At 37.2% G+C, this 20,794-nt stretch overlaps 1 long non-coding RNA gene across 6 annotated transcripts in view; it reads left to right on the forward strand.

Annotated features, from left to right (window-relative positions):
• The window catches only part of LOC136560324 (uncharacterized), a 61,137-nt gene that overhangs the window by 24,076 nt on the left and 16,267 nt on the right, over nt 1-20,794 (forward strand). For 5 of the 6 annotated variants that reach the window (XR_010784117.1, XR_010784119.1, XR_010784116.1 and 2 more), the window contains exons 2-3: nt 5,508-5,612; nt 11,348-11,466. This is a non-coding gene — a long non-coding RNA (uncharacterized lncRNA). The remainder of the gene's footprint in view (nt 1-5,507; nt 5,613-11,347; nt 11,467-20,794) is intronic. The other variant, XR_010784121.1, reaches the window with a different exon arrangement.

The following is a 20,794-nucleotide window of genomic DNA, read 5'->3' on the forward strand; positions in this document are numbered from 1 at the left end:
GGAGCAACGGCTGTTAATCCTCTAAAATATACAGAAAAGGAAAAAACATCAGCTCTACAAACAAGCTTATTTTGTCCTATCTTGTCATTTTTAGCTGAAAGCCCAACAGCTCACCTACAGGGGGAAATTAAATAGCTAAAGCAGGAATTTACTGTCCAGTGTATCAAGAATCAGTGAAACAAATTCACTTTTCTTCTCTTTTCAAGGTCAGACAAGATGACAAACAGTCTGTATTACACAGTTGTATCATATAGTCAGCATGCCAGACGATGAACCCATAATTCAACAAGCCCAGACTTAAGGTCCAGCATAAACACAGAGTTAAGTGTGCTTCCCAGTACTTCTGAATATTGCATTCAGTCACTGCTGCTCCCTAGGAAAACAACCAATCCCCCAGCCACACAGACAGAAACCTCCTCCTTTTCCTGCACCTCCAACCTCCCCCTCCAGGGTAACCCAAAAAACCAAAGAAATCAGAAGTATGGCAGGCAAGGGCAAGGCTGAATTTTTGTCTGTGCAATGTGGAGTTACTGAAATGTACTTAACAGCTCAGTCAGATAAATAGCACTGCTCTGGTTTTACACTGGTACAGAAGAAATGAGGGTCTAACTCCCCTTTTGTTGTTTAACTGATTTTAACGAGAGGAATTGGGAGGGGGAGAGAAGGGTTTCCAACTACTTTCTGAAAAGGTATATTTGAAGGGAAAATGCAGTCTTCAAAAAGGAAGAAAATGGAAAGCTTTTCCTCAGTTTCCTTTCATTTCTTATCTTCCTAAAATACATATATACAGTTTGTTCCAGGAAATGTCTGAAATGCCTTCTGGTAGCTTTTACATAAACATGAAAATCTCCTTTTGAGTTCAAAGAATTTCAAATAATGACAGAGGAAGAGTTCTTGGACTGTAACACGGATGTAAACAAAGGTCACGAATCACTCTCAATAATTACAATGCATATCATTACTTTTTGACTTCAGTCTGCTATCACATAACTGAATTAGACATGAGCAAAGCTCTACTGTGCCTCCAGAGTGATCTGTTCCTGTACACTAAAACCAACAGACCCCAGTTACATTTCTCAGCCAGGACCTAATGTTTCTGGGTACATGTTGCTGTTTCATTTGTCAGTAAAGCCTTATTTACTTGCTTCCTGTTATTAATTATGGGAAACAGGATCTCTTCAAACTGTAGGAGAGGCTCTTTTAACTCCTGTCTGGACTTTTCAAGACAAAATATTGATGAGCCCTTTAATGTTTGTGCAGTGACACAATCTGAGCAAAAAAACCCCCATCGTTACCTCAAACAGCTTAAGGCTCCTTATCACACGTTCACAAAAAAAAATCCTTTAAATCACTCGGGCTCACATCCTTATTGTTAGTCACTGAAGTAAGGTTTCCTTTCATAGTTGGATACTTTCTTCATCTGTCACACTGATTAATTAACAACTCACAGTATGAGCCCTGAGCTTAAATAGCCTACTGAAACGAGGAGGAGAGATCAACTTTAATATTCCATAAAAAGCTGAAGAGGAAAAATGCTTTCCTTACTATGAAGGGATCTGTCTTCTAATAATAAAAAATTAACTAATTTCTGTTCAGTTACATTACATGAGGAGATGAAAGCACCCAGCTTGTGAAGGAAGATTGCAGGAAAGGATTAGGACAGAAGTTGGAGAAGACTTCAGCATTTTAAATTAAACTGTTGGTTGGTCAGAAATAACCAAGTCTTGAACACCAGCAAAATTATTTTCATCATCATTAAGAAAAGCCAGTTTATCAACTCATAATGAGCAAATCTATAAAAACACAGTACCATTGCCTGTAAAGATCTATGGGGAAAAGGCATGCAATTACATGAAATGGAGAGCTGCTAAAACCTTAAAGCTAAAGCTGGTTTTAGCCAAAGTATTTGTTGTTCTCTCACACACACCTCTTTCCCAAACTGTTACAGTCTGGCAATTATTTCAGGAGTTTGACTTTCAACAACTGCAAGTTCTCCCCCCTTTTTTAAGCCCCTCCACTACTGCTGAGTGGGCAAAAATTACAGATGCAAGAAAAGCTGACAAATGAGTGCAAGGCCCCTCCTCTCCAGTGCCTCGACAGTCAGAGCCCCTGCCAAAACATGCCTGAAAGCTAGTGAGGAGACAAAGACACAAAGATTCCATTTTTTCAGGGAAAGTAGATTTCATGTAGAAACTGCTAGGGAGAAGAATAGCACACAGGCACACATGTAATCTCAAAAGCAGAGCAGGAATGAATGTTTCAAGAAAAAGGGAAATTATATATGCTTATAGAGTAAGCTCAACAAATGCTATTTGAGGCACAGCTCTTTTTAAACTGCTAAGTGCTACAGGGGGTAGGAGAGGCAAAGCTCCCATCAAGTCAGAAAAAACATTTTCAGCCATGGAGAACCTTCAGTTTAACACAATTCAAAGTAAGAGTTCACTGCTGTTGCTCTAAATGATCTGATAATGCTGTAGTACACAACCAAAACAAAGTAAATCCAGCTTTTCAGCTCAAATCTGTTCAACTATGTTTACTATTAAAAGATGCTTCACCCAGGGTGTTGTTAATAAAGACGTAATGAGTTTAAAAGCCTGGCACGTAGGCACATCCAAGTTTTCGAGCTTTTCATAACAAGTTTACTACTTTCATGAGTGGCATTCCTCACTGAGCTGGAACAGGTCTGCCTCTGAGCAGGAGAGCGAGGTGAATGCAGTCAAGCAGAGCAGGAGAAAAAGCAACAATAGGATTTCTTCTTGAAACTAGTCAAAGTTGGGGGAAAGTCCAATTTATGGTGAGGAAGATTCGGGACAACTCAAGATTGTCACTAATTTATAAATAAAAAAGGATATTCACAACAGAATATAAGATTAAATATTATTTAAAATGTGATTCTAGTCCTTCAGGACTCAGTAGCAAAAGAGGCTAGTGTTAAAAATAACATAACCTCCCACCAGATGGGCAGTTTAGGAAGTAGAAGTGTAAATTGGAGTTTTTAGTCATCAGAAAGGTTTTCAAAATGGTCCCAGCTCTGATAATTAGTGCTTATCATCATGTGGCCTTCTTACAAACTCTCCACTTGTAATATACTTTGGCTTATGGGAGGCTGCTTCTACAGAGGCACTCAAATTCAGCCAAAGTCTTCCAAAGTCTTGCAGCAGAACATTAATGCAGTATAAACAGAACATATAAAATGTTATATAATAATCATTCTAAAAATGTGAATAATGCCCTGAATCGACAGGTTTGTGACTGAGGATAAACAACTGCTGAGAGCACTCTAAAAAGCCCCTCAAGGGCCCTTTGCCTTGCAGGAAGAGCCATGGACAGAGAGCTCAGCTCTCTGCTGGGTTCACCCTCATGTTCCCCCTTCCTTCAGCCCATGAGGATGTGGCACATTTCTGACTCTGAACCCAGGTGCTGCCGCTCTTCCCCTTCTGTCTGCTCGTGAAGACTGCTCTGCCAAAAGACTTAAGAAAGAAAGGGCTGGTAATCCTTTGACTAACTAATGAATCCCCTTCAGAATATCAACACTGATTGTTACAAAAGGATTGGGGATAGTCCAGAATGATTTATTTAAAAAAACCCAAACCAAAACCCAACCCTATTCTCCACATTATACCTGAGGTGAAGTACCAGGAACATCAGAAAACTTGAACACTGCCCATTTTAGTTACATATCCACATTCAAATTCTCACAAACTGAATCCCAAACTCTTCCTCTACTCCATCCACCCTGAAAGTAGAACTGCTGTACTTGTACACATAAATCAAGAATAATATGACTGCCTGATTTCCAGGAGTATTCCAAGATAAAAAGAGATTTAGTTCTGAGGTCAGATTCTAGAAACGCTGAGAGAAGAGCTATATGGAAAAAAAAGGAGGACTGCAGTTAATGACTTAGGTAAGAGAAACAGCAGAGAATGAAATAAGATTTACAAACAGCTACAAACATGCTTTATCTTATACAGCTGGTAAACTCATTCTTCAGAGTATCATTACAAAGTAATCTTCACAAAGAAAACTCAGATTATAGAAAGAGTGCAGCAGTGAAAATTATTATCACTTGATTTTACACATGTTCTGTCACTCACCTAACACTATTCCTATCTAAATACTTTTAAAGATGACTTGAAAAACAAATGTTAACATTATTTCAACCTATAGAAGCTGCTGAAAGTCAACATGAAATCTTGCATCTGTGTCTAATGTCTGTCGCTGCCACAGAGCTCATTTTAATGGCCTGACGTCCAGGCAGTGTGTGGCACTGGGCTTGAAAAGGAAGGAGACTTATGTTTTCCTTGGCACTGGTACAGCATAGGTCCTTAGCATGAAATTTATTAGCATTAATGGGCATTGTGTAATTAAAGCACTGTGCTTTGATGCCCTGAGGGGTGATGGGGCTTTTTCATGTCCTATAAAATAGACAAATAAAAAATGTGAGACTTTTTAAAGCTATTCAAAGAATTCAAACGTGCATTTCCCCCCATTAACCATAATAGAGGAGGCGTAGCTGAACAAGATGGATCCGAAATTCTCAAAATGTCTTCCATGAAACCACAAGATGGTTAATACTAGACACCAGGTTTTTTGAGAACATGGTATGTAATTACAGTATTTTGCAAGGCCACAAGTTCTTCAAAAAGTAACCATTAGACCACTAAAAAGTATAGATTTGAAAAAAAATATTTTTAGATCTAATATACTGTACTTAGTACTAAACCTGTTTAAAGGAGTCCAATTTAATAAAGTGGCTTTGAGAAGCAACTCAGATATTTGTTACTTGAGCCCTGGCATTTTCTTTCCTGAATGCCAAGAATTTAAAAGGCTTTGAGAATCCCATCACCTAACCTACTGCACTTCAGTGACAGGGGGAAGCATTTATGTAGTTCCTCATGTGCTTTTGAATACCACAGGCTGAGATTGGAATAATATTCAGAGCTACTAAAAAACTGCAGGAGTGGTGCCGGTTTCATTAGGATTGATGCATGTCAGCAGTAAAGATCAGACTGTTACCTAGACCTGCATTTCAGTAGTTAAGCAGGATTAATTTTCTGTAAGAGATAAAAACCAACATACACAGGTCTAGTATTTGATTTTTCAGAAACTGATCTTGCCAACACTTATCTGTAGTACTGCAAAATAATCTTGGAGCTCATTTTCTGGCAATTTTTTATTGTATCATATGATCCTACATGAACAGCAAGTCCAAAGAGCATGGAAAAAACACCACTGATGTAACATTTTAGGATGCTTAAACTATTGAAAATATAAGGACTAATGACAGTATTGTGTCACGTCTCAATATTCTGAATAATCTAATTGCACTTAGAGCTGGCTTGAAGTAAAACTTATTTTATCTGAAGAAAAAGTTAGTATAGATTCTACAAAACCACTAAGACCTTTACAGTGACATTTCCTAGGGGAATGTCAAGATCAATTATTGGCTGATCTATTGGACATATCCTGAGGTGTCAAACAAAATTCTTTATTTCTTTACCTTCTAGACAAATCACCACAGAGCAGCAATGAAGAGAGCTGAGGGCAATTTGACCAACATCATCTGTGTCGGTTCCCCAGAAGTCGATGAAACACGTGATCGGGTCTCCAAGGTACATCCCAGACCCAAGTTGCTGTGCCATTCAATGAGTAAATTATTAAAACAAGATGTTTTCTTCGATTACATTAAGATACTGGCAGCAGGGAGGGCTATTACCTTCCATCGAGGAGCCTGTCTTCCCAAATTATGCTGTTTATTAACACATCATTAACAATGCGCCACCTCAGCCAAAATGATCAGTGGTCTCAGGTACAAAGTAAAGATCATTACAGAACAACACCACCTGCCTCATTTGAGCAAATCAAGTAAGTACATCTGAATCACTGACTGCACAAAAATATTCAAATGCTAGTTTTCATCCTCAGCTTTGTGCCTTTTTTGCTGAGCCCATAAGCCTTCTTCTGAGGAAGCAAGAGAACCTTGAAGAGATAGAGTTAAACAGAGAAGTTCTTAAAACTAAACCATTTTCTTTTCAAAAGAACAGGACCCCCGGTAAATGATGCCTTTTAATACAGCACATGAAAATTTCAATTATGGAAATCATTATTCTAGGCATTATGTGCCATTTTATATTCCCAGCAGGATGTTTTTCATCTCATCAAGAGTTTCCAAGTCTGTTTAGTGCTCCTGTATATGCAAAACACATTTAAGGGCCCCCAAGAAGATCTGTTAATTAAAAAGCCTAGTCAAGTGGTCAGACAGATTGGAACTTGAGGATTATAGGTAAGAGGGATGAAATGAAGGCCTGGAAATTATAATTTCTCTTTCTGTGGTAGCAGCCAAAGCAGCTGTTATAAACTGGGCAAATTAAAGATTTGGCTGACTAAGCCAGCAGTCTGGAAACAAGACATTGCAAAAACATAACAGCAAGTCATTTGCACCCCACTTTTAAAAAGCCAAAAGTGCTGACCATTTCTTTTTTACTCTCTTCCTGTTATTCTGATCTGTCACAAATATCCTCCAGCTGGTACCCTTCCAGCCCTTGTTCGCCAGTTCTAGTTTCCCACCCCCATCTTAGGGAGTTAGTAGTAATTCCCAGGACTGTGGACAAGTGCTCCATAGTGGGAGTAGTCAGCAAACAGAAAAGGACATGTTTAAAAGAAGAGCAGGTGAAATAACAGAGTTGAAGTTCTATTCTTTTTTTTTTCATATGAGAGTTGTTCGTGTAAAAACAGTCTTCTCATACTGAACAATATTGATCATTCCTTGAGAGCTGTTTCATCTGCCCAGTACAGTAAGCATCTAGCTACAGAAAGGTCTCCGTTTAGAAAAGCCAGGTTGCCACCACACTTTCCAGATACATTTAATAAATGTCTTGTAATTTACTATTTTCGGGGGGAAAACCTCCTAACAATCCAACCTTTTTTCTTTCTACATTTTCTGGTCTGTTTTCACAAATAGTCTTAAAAGGGCTAAAAATAGTTTTTGCCATGAGCTAATGAGGCTATGCATATTTTTTCCATATCAGAAAGTGGTGAAGGATCTATAAATAAGTTACTTAAAGACCCCAAAAACCATCCCAAGAACAACCCTTTTTCTTTTCTCAACAGCAGATATGACTTCCTTTTAGAAGCAAAATAAACATTAGTTGCTTTGTTTAGACAGCTTTTAGGTCAGTGTTACTAAGCTAGAATTTGTCTCAATTTATATTAACATAAACCTGTGGCTATTTTTGATCTCATTTTATACATCATGAATGAATACCTCCCAATCTATTTCCTCTATGTTTATTTGTATTCAAGACAAACTCATCATTTCAGATGTGTGGTGGATGAATTTTTAAGTGTTGCCATCTCAGTACTACACTAATGATGCTGCTAATAATATTGCTACATTGAAACGTTGCATCTGATTTAAAGCACACTCAAGCCCTTTGCAAACAATTATTCATTAAATACATTTGAAAACTGTTTATGAGATTCATACCATAAATCTTTAACAGACACAAAATTGATACAGGCAAGCTGAGCACTCCATTTTTTATCAGCAATTAGTTTTAGGTGGCATGGGGCCTTTGTCTGATGCTTTTACCTGAAACAAATCAATTGCCATTCTGCATTTTCATACAAGTCTAAGAGCATGAGAAAACAGAGGAAAAATTCTAAAGGTTAAACCCCATATTCAGTACAGTCTCTCCCCCGCCCCTCTGTTATAGTGGGTATTTGAGGAGGTTCTTTACATCTCCTCCCACACAGTTTCTCTGCTTCATAAGCAGAAAGCAGCTGCTGGTTCTTTCAAGTCTAGCGGTTAGTTGACATTTACCAGTAGTTTATGGTTTTCATTCTACCTTAGCAAGGAAAAGAGCTAGAATATCAGCTTTAAAGAGTGAATACTAAATCTTTATATTTTAATCCCCTCCCCACCCCAAACTGGAGGTGCCTGCAGCCAAGATTTTTGGTGGGACTTAAGGAAGGGGCAAAAACAATCTGTGAACCAGCACAGAGAATAGGACCAATAGGTCCTGGCTTTACTGTTAAAATTCTTTCCCCTGGCAAACACCTCAACGCAACTCTTGACCAGTAGTGCTGATTTAATTTCCCTTTCTATCCCACTTCCTAAAAAACTGCTGTGTACAATGCTGGTTACTTGACAATATATGACTTGACAAACTTGGCAGCATTATTTAGAAACTGCCATAAAAATAAAGAAAAATCTTGCATTTATACCTAGGATATGATGGTAGAGATGGGAGTAATGAGAAAGGTCTAGGGTACATCACAGAAAACACTATTTTCCAGAGGAGGGAAATAAAACCCAGCGGAAACATACAAAGAAAGATGTTATGTCCTGCAAACATTGCCTAGCACACTCACATGAAAGGTTACCCCCCACAGTTTAACTCCCCCCTCCAGGCACAAGCACACAGGCTGTGACACAGTCCTGACATCTGACTTTGCTCTCAGAAAAATGCACTGATATGGCTTTGTTTAAGGTTTGTCTTTCTGAAATTTGTCTTGAAAGTAATGAAAATTATCATTTGCTAAATACATGAAATTAATATATCAAAATACAGATGAAAAATAGTACTGTCCTGGCCACTGTTTCAACAGTGGAAGGCTCTTGCTAAAATAATTTTCAGATTTCCAGGTTTTTGAACTCATAATAAACAAAATGTAGCCAGAGATGGCTCTCTTTTAGGGCAGGTTTATACACAGGGTAATCAGGAAAACAGAGGTGAACTGATAAACAAAATTCCCCCCAAATCAGAAGGTTAAAAATCCCATGATTGCAGTTGTTAACAACCTGCTAAAACCCCCAGTAAACCTAAACTCAGAAGTCACTTAGCTGGTAAGACTGCGTTCATTTCATGGACTTTTTCAGAGCAGAAATACAGAGTACAAAAACCTTTTATCTGATAATATTTACTAACAAAGAATTTTAATGAGGTAACATTAACAGGATTGCTGTAGATGCAAAAAGGAACTTGGAACATGCAATTACTGGATGGCTCCAAACTTTACCTAACGCGTTTAAAGCCACAGAAGTAAACTATCCCAGACAGCTCAGCACACAGACAGTGCAAGAAAATGCCATACTGTTTTTTCCAGGTATAGGTTAGGACATTTTAAGACATCTATATTGAACTGAGTCTCTTCTTCCTAAATCGAGTTTTCCATGACCGAACATTATAGAGGCAGTTATAAAAGCCATACTGGCTCCCAACATCTGCAGGAACTCAGTAGTGCAGCAGTTTGCTGCACACATGTTAAACAGGCAGCACTAAAAACTATAAAAACAGGTCAAAGCAAAATGAAAAAGTACTTGAAATGAAGAATTTCACATCAATAACAGGAAGAAAACATGGAGACAACCTTTTCTGCAGGTCAGCAAGCTAAAAGCAGTAAGGGAAAAAGCAGTTTGCAGTTATCCACACACAATAGGTCTTGAGCATTACTTCTTTTTATTATGTATTGCACCTACAGGGCACTAGATTTTTCTAAACAGCAACCAAAGCATACTTTCAAGTCCATCCAACAAACATCTGAATGAATGACATCGCAGACTGAAATATTTCAAAGAGATCAAACATACACCAATGGTTACCTCTTGTTCCCTTGAATTAAAAGTGAAGAGCAGCTTATCTGGAAAGCAGAAGCTAATTTTAAAATATCTTTTCTAAAGAATAAAGGAGAAAAGCACCAATCTTTAGGCAAGGTGGGAAATCAGCTAGAGATGGACTGCAGTGTCTGTTTCTTTTTGCAAAATAGTGATTCAGAAGCACATTCAAAACCACATTTAAGTGGTAAACATTAAAACACGAAGTAATGAAAGTGAGGATCAAGGGAGCATGATCCAAGGATCACCTTTCTTGCCCCACTGATAGAAGCTTTAGAGAAAATCAGATCTATCTGTATTAAAGTACATTAAAAAATGATCTGGAGTATCTTAGCACACATGCTTTTAGACAGATATTTGACTGATTTCAATTAGCATTTGTACTTCAAAAGAGATGATGTAAGTCAGAGCAGCTAAGATTTTTTTCATGTTTCTGTATGAATGGAAAAGAGATCTAGACACATCAGACTGACACAGACACATCAGACACATCTTCCAAAGAGAGTCACTGTGGCTTTATGAAGAGGATTTTTTCCCCCTCAAACTTGTTTACTTCTGTTTGGTTTTGAATTTTTTAAAGAAGCTCTCACATTTTAAACATTAGCTCTAGTTTTCCACTAAAAGTAAAATAAGTACACCTACAAGTGCACAGACAGCAAGGTGTTTCTTTGCAATACTCAGTAGAATAAACACAAGAATTTTCCATGGCTCCAGAGCTCTTCAGCCACAGCATCCTCCTTACATACAGTTGCTTCAATTTCATTATTGAGAGCAAACTATAGCCTTATTATACTTTTCTCATTCCCGGACAACATGAACAATGGATCTATGCATTACTGTTAAGACTGATCAGAAAATAACATTCCTTTCTCAGAGTGACAAAAAGATTTTTGAAATTTTATTATTAGACTAAAGGGAAGTATGTCTAAGTTATTTTAATTTTCTTTTGGGAAAAGGAGCTTATCATAAAAGAAAGAGGAAGAGAAAACATAGGCAGCATGATCACTTTCCAGATAGATAATCTGATCATCAAGACTTGCACAGAAAATATCAGAAACCCAGGTTTCCAAGCCCTTCTCCAAAGACAACAGAGCTCTGACGTTCTGGATGCACATCAAAACACCAGGCCATCAACCCTTCTAGGGCAGCAAGGGGTTTTTTTTCCTTTTCTCACACAAAAGGCCTTCCCAGAAAAATTTCCATTAAAATATGTATTTCATCAACCTCCTGCATTTTCCCCACAGAGGAAAAAAACTATTCAGTTTTCAACCAGATGTAGTTACAGTTTTGCATAGAACTGCAACTGCAGGGAAAAACTAACAGAATGAGAAAAACAAAAAAACTTCTGTAAAGTTCTGGTAATACCTTTAATCATATTACAAGCTTAACACATTACATTAATTTTTTAAATTAACACAGTTGGACTTTTAGATCAAACAGAGAAGGAAAAAAAAGATTTCTATCCAACAAAAGCATGTTATAAAAACACTGCTGCTCAAAACAGGTCAAGTATTTTCTTGTGCCTCTAGACTAACAAATGGGATTTTCCATAAGGTAGTCATTAGGTGTTTTGTCTTTATTTTTGTTACTTTTTAAAATGGTAATATTTAATTTCTACCCCTCTATTTAATACACTCTAATCTGTATTCCTAGAAATAGCAATTTTCTTAAGACACTTCTTTTGCCATTAGTTGTGATAGGATTGCTTTCTCTCATGTTTGCATTTTGCAGACCACAAGACTCAGAAGATCACTGTGGAAGAAAGACACTGGGCCAACCCCTTCTGTTGATATGACACAAAGTCCAGCCCAGTTTGGCGTTCCTTCCACCCTGAAGGAGTCCCACATCAGGTAGTAGAAGCTAACTTACTTCTTTGCTGTTGAATGACTACCCATTTTTTCTCCAGCCTTCCTCATGAGGCAAAATTAACATTTGAATATTCTGGAGAGCCTTTAAATTGCTGCTGTCCAAGGGCCACAATAAAGATGTGGGAATTCCACCAGTCTGGGGGAAGAAGGGGGCTGGTTCTGCAGACCCCCACACCTTCCCTTTCTCACAGAGCCAAGACCATTAGAACTGACAGGGCATGCAGAGCACAGGAGAGAGGGCTAATTGAGTTTAAAAGCTGTGTAGCTGCAGTCTCATTTAGGAAATGCCTCCAGGCCTGCTCAAGAGTTTAGTAATAAACCTAGACCACAAAGCAAACTGAATGTTCAACTCTACATGCCCAGAAGGGAGAGAAGATCCTTTTCTCCACACTCCTAAGCTCATGTTGTTAGCCCCTCCAATCTTTCTCCCACAAAGTAGGATTCCAGGAATCATCACCATTTTTCTTATCCTGAAGGCAGAACTGCATACTGTTAATAGTTTCTATAATCTTGATTACAAATTTCTATTACAATAAAACATCAGTATCATCACATGAAATCAAGAATCTGTCTTGCTAAATTTTGCTAAAAAAAGTCACTTTCAGCCTAAGCCAATTTGGAAAATAGAAATGGCCACAGAGAGATTCAGAACAGAAAAAAATTCACATTTGATCTTTTCTGTCACAAGTGGCAGCTACAGCTGGTACATGACAAGATTTCTGCCCTAACCAACTGATCACTAAGGCATTTAAATCATCTGTAGAGATAATTTAAAATGGAATAATCCACAACCAGAATATTCACAGTATTTAATGGAGCTATTAAGTATGGAAGGAACCTGGGACCAGCCCCCAACCCAGTCATGAATACATTCAAGAAATTTGAATAGATGCACATTTGACCATAGTAGGACATATTCTGAAATAATACCAAAAATATGGGAACAACCACAACTAAAGGTGTTCTCACATGCTTTGTTTTTACTGACTCCAAGCTTTATTAAGCTTTTAGTGTCCTATAAAAACAGCTCCATGAAACAGCAGGAGAAATACCAAAGCTGAACATCCAGAAAAGCTTACATGGATACAAACTGTAATCATGACTAGAGCAAGAACTCACACAATTAAATTGAAGGGTCTCGAGCCCAAGCTCATTCAGGAGAAACTGAGGGAACTGGGGTTATGAAGTCTGGAGGCTCAGGGGAGAATTTATCACTCTCTATAAGTACCTTACAGGAGGCTGCAGCAGAGCATGTCTGAGTATCAAGTGTCCTTTTTCCCCAAGTAACGAGTGATAGGATAAGAGAAAATGGCCTCAAGTTGCACCAGGGGCCATTTAGATTTGATATTAGGAAAAAATTCTCCACCAAAAAGCCTGTCAAGCATTGGAAAAGGGTTCCCAGAGAAGTGATGAAGTCACCATCCCTGGAGGTACTTAAAAGACACGCACACATGGTGCTCTGGGACAAGACTTAAGTAGTAGACCTGGCAGTGTTAGGTTTGCTGTTGGACACGATGATCTCACATGCCTTTTCCAATGTGAATTATTAAATGAATGACAGGTTCAAATCACTGGCTGTTTTACCATGTACGCTGCTTTAGATAATGGCTAATTCCTTCCTTACATGACATTTAAAATGTCATAATTATATTCTCAAATCCAAGTGGTTCTTGCCATCACCTGGGCCATATGAATGCATTTAAAGACTGAAATCCATAATAGAATTTCCTTCCTAATGTATACACACATTCCTACAGCCACAGTGAAATTATTTCTACAGATACAGCATTATCAGAGAGCCAAATTGTATCCTTGCTGTCCAACAATTACAGCACTGCTCCATAGAGCAAAAACAGGAACATCTGGAATTCTGTTCTTGTGAGGGCAGCTGGGACTGCACTGCTACATCAGGAAATGAACTGTGCTCAGGTTATAAAATATACTTGGGGCTGATCACAGAAAACTAACAACCATCCTGGTATTGAAGAAATTACTTGTGTACAAGGTATAAGGGAAAATTTGTCAAAGTGCATGGTATGTTTTTCTGACACGGAGAAATTGTGCAGATTCACTCTATATTTAAATCCCATTGAGTGTGAATAGTTCCCTTTCATTTCAGAAATTATTTCCTAAGTAGGAAAACAGTGCGATAACTAAGACTGATTTTACCAAACCTGCCACTAAGGAGAGTTATTTCACTAACTCATACTCTGATCTAACTAAAACCAAGTTTGGGTAAATGCTATCTGTCATTTCTCTCAAGTTCTGCTTTGGTTTCATGTTAATCCTCAGAGTTTGTGCCAAAAAGTGCAAGACAAATTATTAGCTTCACTTCAGATAAAACTTAAAAGTACTGATCTCAGTAGCCAGGAATAGTGGCCTACATAAAATCTTTATTTATTAATATTATTGAGTGTAGTGGTTTGAAGTGGCTTGGTTTTTGGTTAAGGGAAAAACCAAGCAGGCTGGGCCAGCACTGAACCCACTACACTGAGAAAGAAATAAACAAAGACAATTGCTTTCAGTTGGCCAATCGTACCATTTTGTATTTTATTGACTGTTCTGATCAAGATTCCTTCCAAGATCAAAACATTCATAAGATACCTTCTTTGCACATATTGCACGTGAATATTTTGGAAGAACCTGAGTTGTTCTATGAATGCACAGGTTTAGTAGAAAGCCATTTTGATGATCCCAGACTTGAAAGACCCTGGTTCTATACACTTGAGACACACTAGATAAAGAAAATGCCCAATAAGTTACTTCTGCTAAGATGCAAAGTTGCTAAATTAATACAAAATTAATAAGAATTAATTATTCTTCTTCAATTCTATTTACCTTCAGTATTAAGTAGATCCATGTCTACTCCATATGCTTTGAATATTATGTATTATTTGTTTTTAAGTGAGAAAAGAAAGGCATACCTAACTACCCACATTCAAATTTGAGACTTGTACTATAAAGAGAAACCACTTTGCTGAAACTCCATACCTATGCCTTTAACAACTTTTAATATTTTGTTATAGTTCATGGAGTATAAATTGGCTTTAGGTTTTGTTAACACTCCATGAATATTTTGACAAGAGTTCATCCACTTAGCCAAAATTAGAAGCAGCTAAGTATTTACATGGTATAGTACCAGACCTACACACAGTGAACCAGTTTAAAAGGGGGAAAAAAAGCCTCAGTGAGATTTTACAAACACATTCAATCAGGATAAAGAAATAATGCAACTATTGTAACAGTCTCCTGTTAGAAATGGTGGAGCACTTTAAACAAGTTTTACTTACACAGCATTTCTTCTCCTCCTTTGAAATATGCTCTGAAAAAAGCTTCACAATTAAGATATTGTATACATTTTGCAAGGTTTTCAAAGATCAGGAACTGTTTCTGGAAAGACTCACTCCAATTTGGCAAATAATTAGAGCAAACATTACACCAAGGTGCATTAAATGTTTGACATCTGTGAGGGTACAGAAACATGTGCTTACGCACAGTTAAATTCACTAAGAAAAACTCAGATATAATTTTAAATAGGGGCATGAAAGAAAAAGGAAAAAAGAGAGCAAGGGAAAGGACAAGTTTAAGCAGTAGAAAACATTACAACAGCCAAGTGGAAACAAATGAGATATTATAGCTGGTGTTCAGTCACAGGACTATGTGTAACTCTGTTACAGCTGAGCACCAAGAGCTTCTGGTGAAACTAGTGCTGTGTGTGACTTTAGGAAAAGGATAAAGAAGCATATTCAAAAGACAACGAGCACAAAGAAAACACAGTCATGACTATTGACAATGGTGAATTCTGTACCGAATGTGTGAACAGGACATGAGTGAGGCAAAATAGAACCAGCCCCTCTTTGCCTGGGATTTTTGCAGTGACATAAGCCAAGCAATCTAAACAGAAAATGTCTGTGCTAGGAGAAGAAGACATAAAACACCACAAAAACAAACTGCTTTCCTCATGGAAGAATGGTAACTTTGGACAACATTTGGCATTACAAGTTCAAAGGGTTATTTCATCTGCATTTTAAGTACAGACCCAGAGATTTTACAGTATTCCTGTCTCCACACTATTGTTTTGTGTGCCATTAATGGCATTTAAATTATAGACCTGCTGCAGCCATGTAGTCAAAACAACACATCACCCGATGAGACACTGTATTATAATGTCAGTGTGTCTGTGTTTTAGCTGTGCTTTCATATACTCTACTTCTCTTCAATCACCCTTTTTCTCTGCAAAAGGATAGATACAAGAGACAAGTCTATCTTTAGCTCCACAAAAATTTCTTACTCAGGCAGCTGCAACACTTCATTCATCACATATCCAAGTCTCCTGTTTACAGCAATGAAATTTTTAGACATACAAATAGTACAGAGGCAGATTAAAAAAATCATGGAGAATTTAAAAATACAGGATATGGCTAGGGAGTCAGAAATAATATGCTTCAAAGCAAACTAATTTCTAAACTATATCAGGAGGGATTTTCTCATTTCTTTTGGGTTATTTTGAGTATTAGGTATTTTTTGTATTTACTTCCAGTGAAGTATTTCATATTTGCTGAAATACTGTTTCCCAGAAGCAAAATACTGTATGTCTTGACCTTCACATACAGTTATTCACAATGACAAATATTGATTAAATAAGAACTTATTCTTTGACAGAACCTTAAAAGAAAATATATTGACATTTCTAAACAATTGCATGACTAAATCTGAAACACTTCTTTTTCTAACTTATACTAATAAAAAGCTAAACTGGTCATAGCAAGTTACTGAAGAGCTGGGTACCAAATCCAGAATTTTAGCCAGCATTTAAAACTTTTTTCAATCTCAAAAGCTTCAAGCAAGCTATTTCAAGGTCACAAAACTCCTGAGGGGTGTGTGGGGAGACATCTGCACCTATAAGCTGGTCTGCTGCTTGTAGCCCTCAAATGGGCTATAAGCCCATTGTAGCCATCTACATTGAGATGAAATATTTATATATGGAACAATCTTCAAGATTCCATTATTTCCTACTTTCTGCATGTGTAATTCATCATTTCAAGCACTCAGATTCTCAAAGTATTCACATTAAGAAAAAAATGCACAATACTAAGTTAGTCAGCTAATTTTATTCTGTATTGGCTTATTTTTAATGTCATATACAAACCAGCATTGATTTTTGCTTATTAAAGACATAGTCTCAATTCAGAAAAGATGAATATCAGGAATTCATGAAAACTTTCGTGCATGTTCTAAACTTGCCAAGAACATCTAGGGCGACTGAATATATTTAACAGGTCAACTAAACTTTTACAATTGTTTCTGCTGAGCAAGGGAAGACAAAGCAGCCTACAACTTTCTTTCAAAATCTTGAAATTATTTTGCATTTTTCTAAATGAGAAAACTTTTAATATCTTAGCAATGTAGCTTCTTTATTTCTTTGTTTCCCCCCTCAATGTGATGTGATTTGTCTCCTCCTACACTCCATTTTCAATATCATCCCAAGTTACAATGATTTGGCATTGGACAGAGGACTTATGGAAGCATAACAAAATTCCACCCAGTTTTTCACTCATCATTTTTCAGTCAAACCACAGCAAAAAGCCACCCCACTGTAGGCATTGGAGAAATTCATGCATATATAGGAAGATGCCAAATGTTTGGGTTTTTTTTCAAGTGTCAATAATCAAAAGGATATATTTGCTATTCCTGACCTTTAGAACAGAAAGCTCAGTATCATTCAGATACAGAGACACTCTGGACATAAGTTGGAAGGGACCTCAGTCCCTCACTAGTCCAGTGTGCTACTCAAACCTGAGGAAAACCTGGCCTTACCCTGTGCTGGGTGATGTGTCCAAATGTGAAGTATCAGCAAGACAGAGGATACCAGCTTCCCCTCACATGTCAGTAATAATACAAGGCAAGATTTTATATATTTATGTGATAAAAAATGTACATAAGACCTTATATTAGACAATGACTGAATTGAAAGAAATATCCATTTTAGCTGTAACATTTAACTATTCTTCGTGACATGTGTTCTCCTTGGTGAAAAGAAACAGCTGTGGTATGTCAGATACTACCCGTGGTAACTACTGCTAAATGCACTCAATTTACACTAGCTCATTAGATAATGGTGTATTAGGTGACTTGGCACGATCACCAAACCGTGATATGGATGATCCTTTGCAGATAGTTTCAGTTTTTGAATCTGACCATATTTATCAATGCCCCACTTATATATAATTTCTTTTCAATTCATGTCATTCACTACAACTACCTCAAAGGCTCTTAAGGAGTTGGTGAAGTCAGCCTAGACGAGATTCATTCCAAGTACTGATGGTTTGTTCTGACAATTCACACAGAAAATCCTCCTTGCACAGAAGTAATCATCCTTTCCTAAACCCAGCACAGACATTTCCATTTAACTTCACTGAGAGGAAAGTGAAGTAACATCAGGCCCTTTTCAAACCTGCTTTGAAGACATACTTTTTAGCCCAGAGGTAGCCCTGGAACAGCTCACTGTTTATATTATGTTTTGAATGTATCAATTCCCCCAAAAGAATCTATTAAAAGATACCTAGTTTGAATTCTCAAAAACTGGAGGTCTTCTGCATAGAGCTTGCCTCCTTTAGTTGATTCAGTAAACATGATCTCTGACCTTTAAATAAGGGTTAAAATACCAGATATTCTCTTCAGACATCTTTTCAAAAGATGTGGTATTGCCTGGCAAACATTTCATTCCTACTCAAAATCAGCTGGCTGTAACCTGTGTTTCAGGTATAGAATGAAAGAACTTGGGAAAATTAGAATACCTTTTACTCTGCCCCATGCTCCAAATTGGGATATCAGGTCCATTTTTAAACTTACTGATATGTCCTATTGATGAGGCAACAGGAAATTCACTGACAACAGGAAGAGGACTGCATTTGAACACAAACCAAAGTGAAAATGAACAGTACCCTCTGCATTCCCTCTTACAAATCACAAGCTCCATGTTAGACTATATATTTCCAAGCTTTTCAGGGATATTAACGGTTGAATGCATTCAACATTTTACATGTTGTTATATGTTTTCATATCTTCTTCCTTTTAAATTGAAGGGAAACACCATTTTATTATACCATTTAGGATGTATCACAAAGAAATGGGTGTATTACATTTCCAATGCATGTGTTCTTCAATACTTGTATAGAAAACCACAAAATTAAATATTTAGGTCGGTATATTTTCTAGCAGATATTATTGGTGGCGTGCTGATACAAATAAGCCTTTGCAAAAAGCAATACAAATACTTTTGTTTTCCTCTCAACTACATAGAAAGTTTTTGCTCTGTGAAGTCCAACAAACAAAGAAAAATATTTGACACTGTAAAAATCCTTTTCCATTCTTGACCATCAGAGAAATCTATTATACTGTGTCTCAAAGACCCTCTTTTATTCAGACCATTCAGTCATGTTCTTGGTGACCAACTTTTGAATTTCCTGATAAGATATTTCTGTGTATTCATGAGTTACAAATTTTTCAGCCATTTCCCTGGTTTCTCCAGATAAACTCTTTCAACCACATCTTCTAATTCCAACTTGCATACAATGATAGCCTGACTGTCTGGAATGCTTAATTGCTACAGACAAAAATCCAGCTGCACATGTTTAATCATTTCCTTGCAGAGTCCAGAAATAACCACCTATGTTCAGGGACATGTGATGGGACCGATGGGGACACAAGGAGGTAGAAACTATTCCTCCTGTCCACACTTTTCACTGCTCACCACCACTCAAATCCATAGGGTTGTAGAGAAACTTGCAGCAGGCCTACCATATCTATGATATTTAAATACTGTTATAGATTTAATGATATGAAAATTGAATAAATTTGAGTAAAATTTAAGCTACTACAGTAGAAAGAGTTTGCACATCAGTTCAATAATTAATTACTTTTTTAATCAGATGATTAGATATCTTCTGGAGGGAACGTGAATTCGCATAATTCTGTTTTGCTGTTCATCCAGACACCTCTTTTTAAGCTGCAGGTTTGGACAAACATTTTCAATCACATACCTGGCAGATGAAACATTATCAGCTTTCATTATTAATGCCTATGTTTGAGTTGAAGAAATATGGAGAGAATACCTGAGGAGTAAAGAAACCAAAACCAACTCCAAAAGAAAAAAGACTTTCCAAACCCACAGAAACATCTATACTTGCATTCTGGTCCTGAAAAAATACCTAATATAGGAAAATCTTTCTGATTATAATTTTCCCAAACATAAGAAAAGCAGGAAACTATGGAAATGCAGTATGATGAAAATGCCAAACCTAAATAGAATCACAAGTGAACATCCACGAAAATTTTAACAAAAAATTAAATGAATAGTGCACTGAATTATCTTCAGTTTATAATTACCAACTAGTCATAAGCCACAGACACATAACCCCTTGCAATGCAATTGCCCAGCTGCCACAGTTCACAACAGAGAGAGCTCCCAAGGCTATTATTTCCCTTTTTCCAGGGCATTTCTGCAACATATTTTTGAGTTTTATCTTCAGAGTCCAGCTGGAAGCACACTTCTGTTGGCAGCCAGTTTTCCCCTACAAACTCCCTCCCCCATGAAGGGAAAATGCAGAATGGTGGTGCAGTGGTAGGAGAAGCAGGAAAGTAAAGGGGGAAAATACAATCAGAAGCAGTAGATGCAGTTGTTCCACAAGACCTGTGTATTAGGCAGCATCTTTTTAGTCATAATAACTCTTCATAAGTTATTACCTCATATAAGCACCTCATCATAAGCTATTACACACCACACCTCTCACAAGAATAGGCATGTTTGCCATGTTTCTGTGCTCTCATTTTACATAAGCAACCTTTGTTCTCCTTGTCTCAAAGTAACAAATGCAAAATCAAATGAAAGTCAGCAGGATTCATACTATAGCACATTTGCACAAGTAGTTTTTCCAAGTATGCCCAAAAGGCATCTAGTGAAGAGTAACTAAATTAATTTCAATTACCTAATCTTCTGAACTATAAACAAAAATCAGCATAAAGTTTCAGTAATAAAGCAGTCAAACATGAGTAAGGAAGCTCAAAACTCAGTTCACATCTTTCAAAGTCAATTTACAAGGAAAATACCTTAGGAAATCCCCACCTGAAAAGCAAAGTGCTCCTTTAATTAGGCCAACTCAAGTTGACATACACAGAGTAGAAGAAAAGTGCACTTTTTAAGGTTCAACTTTGCAGATAGGAAAGGCTAAAACTCTCTTACACTGAAGGTAAATTATAGCATCCAAAATAAAGGCTCTAAAAGGAGAAAAACTGTCTTAAAGTTTACAAG

Source organism: Molothrus aeneus, chromosome 9 (genome assembly GCF_037042795.1).
Source record: "Molothrus aeneus isolate 106 chromosome 9, BPBGC_Maene_1.0, whole genome shotgun sequence".
In the NCBI taxonomy this organism is placed as follows: domain Eukaryota; kingdom Metazoa; phylum Chordata; class Aves; order Passeriformes; family Icteridae; genus Molothrus; species Molothrus aeneus.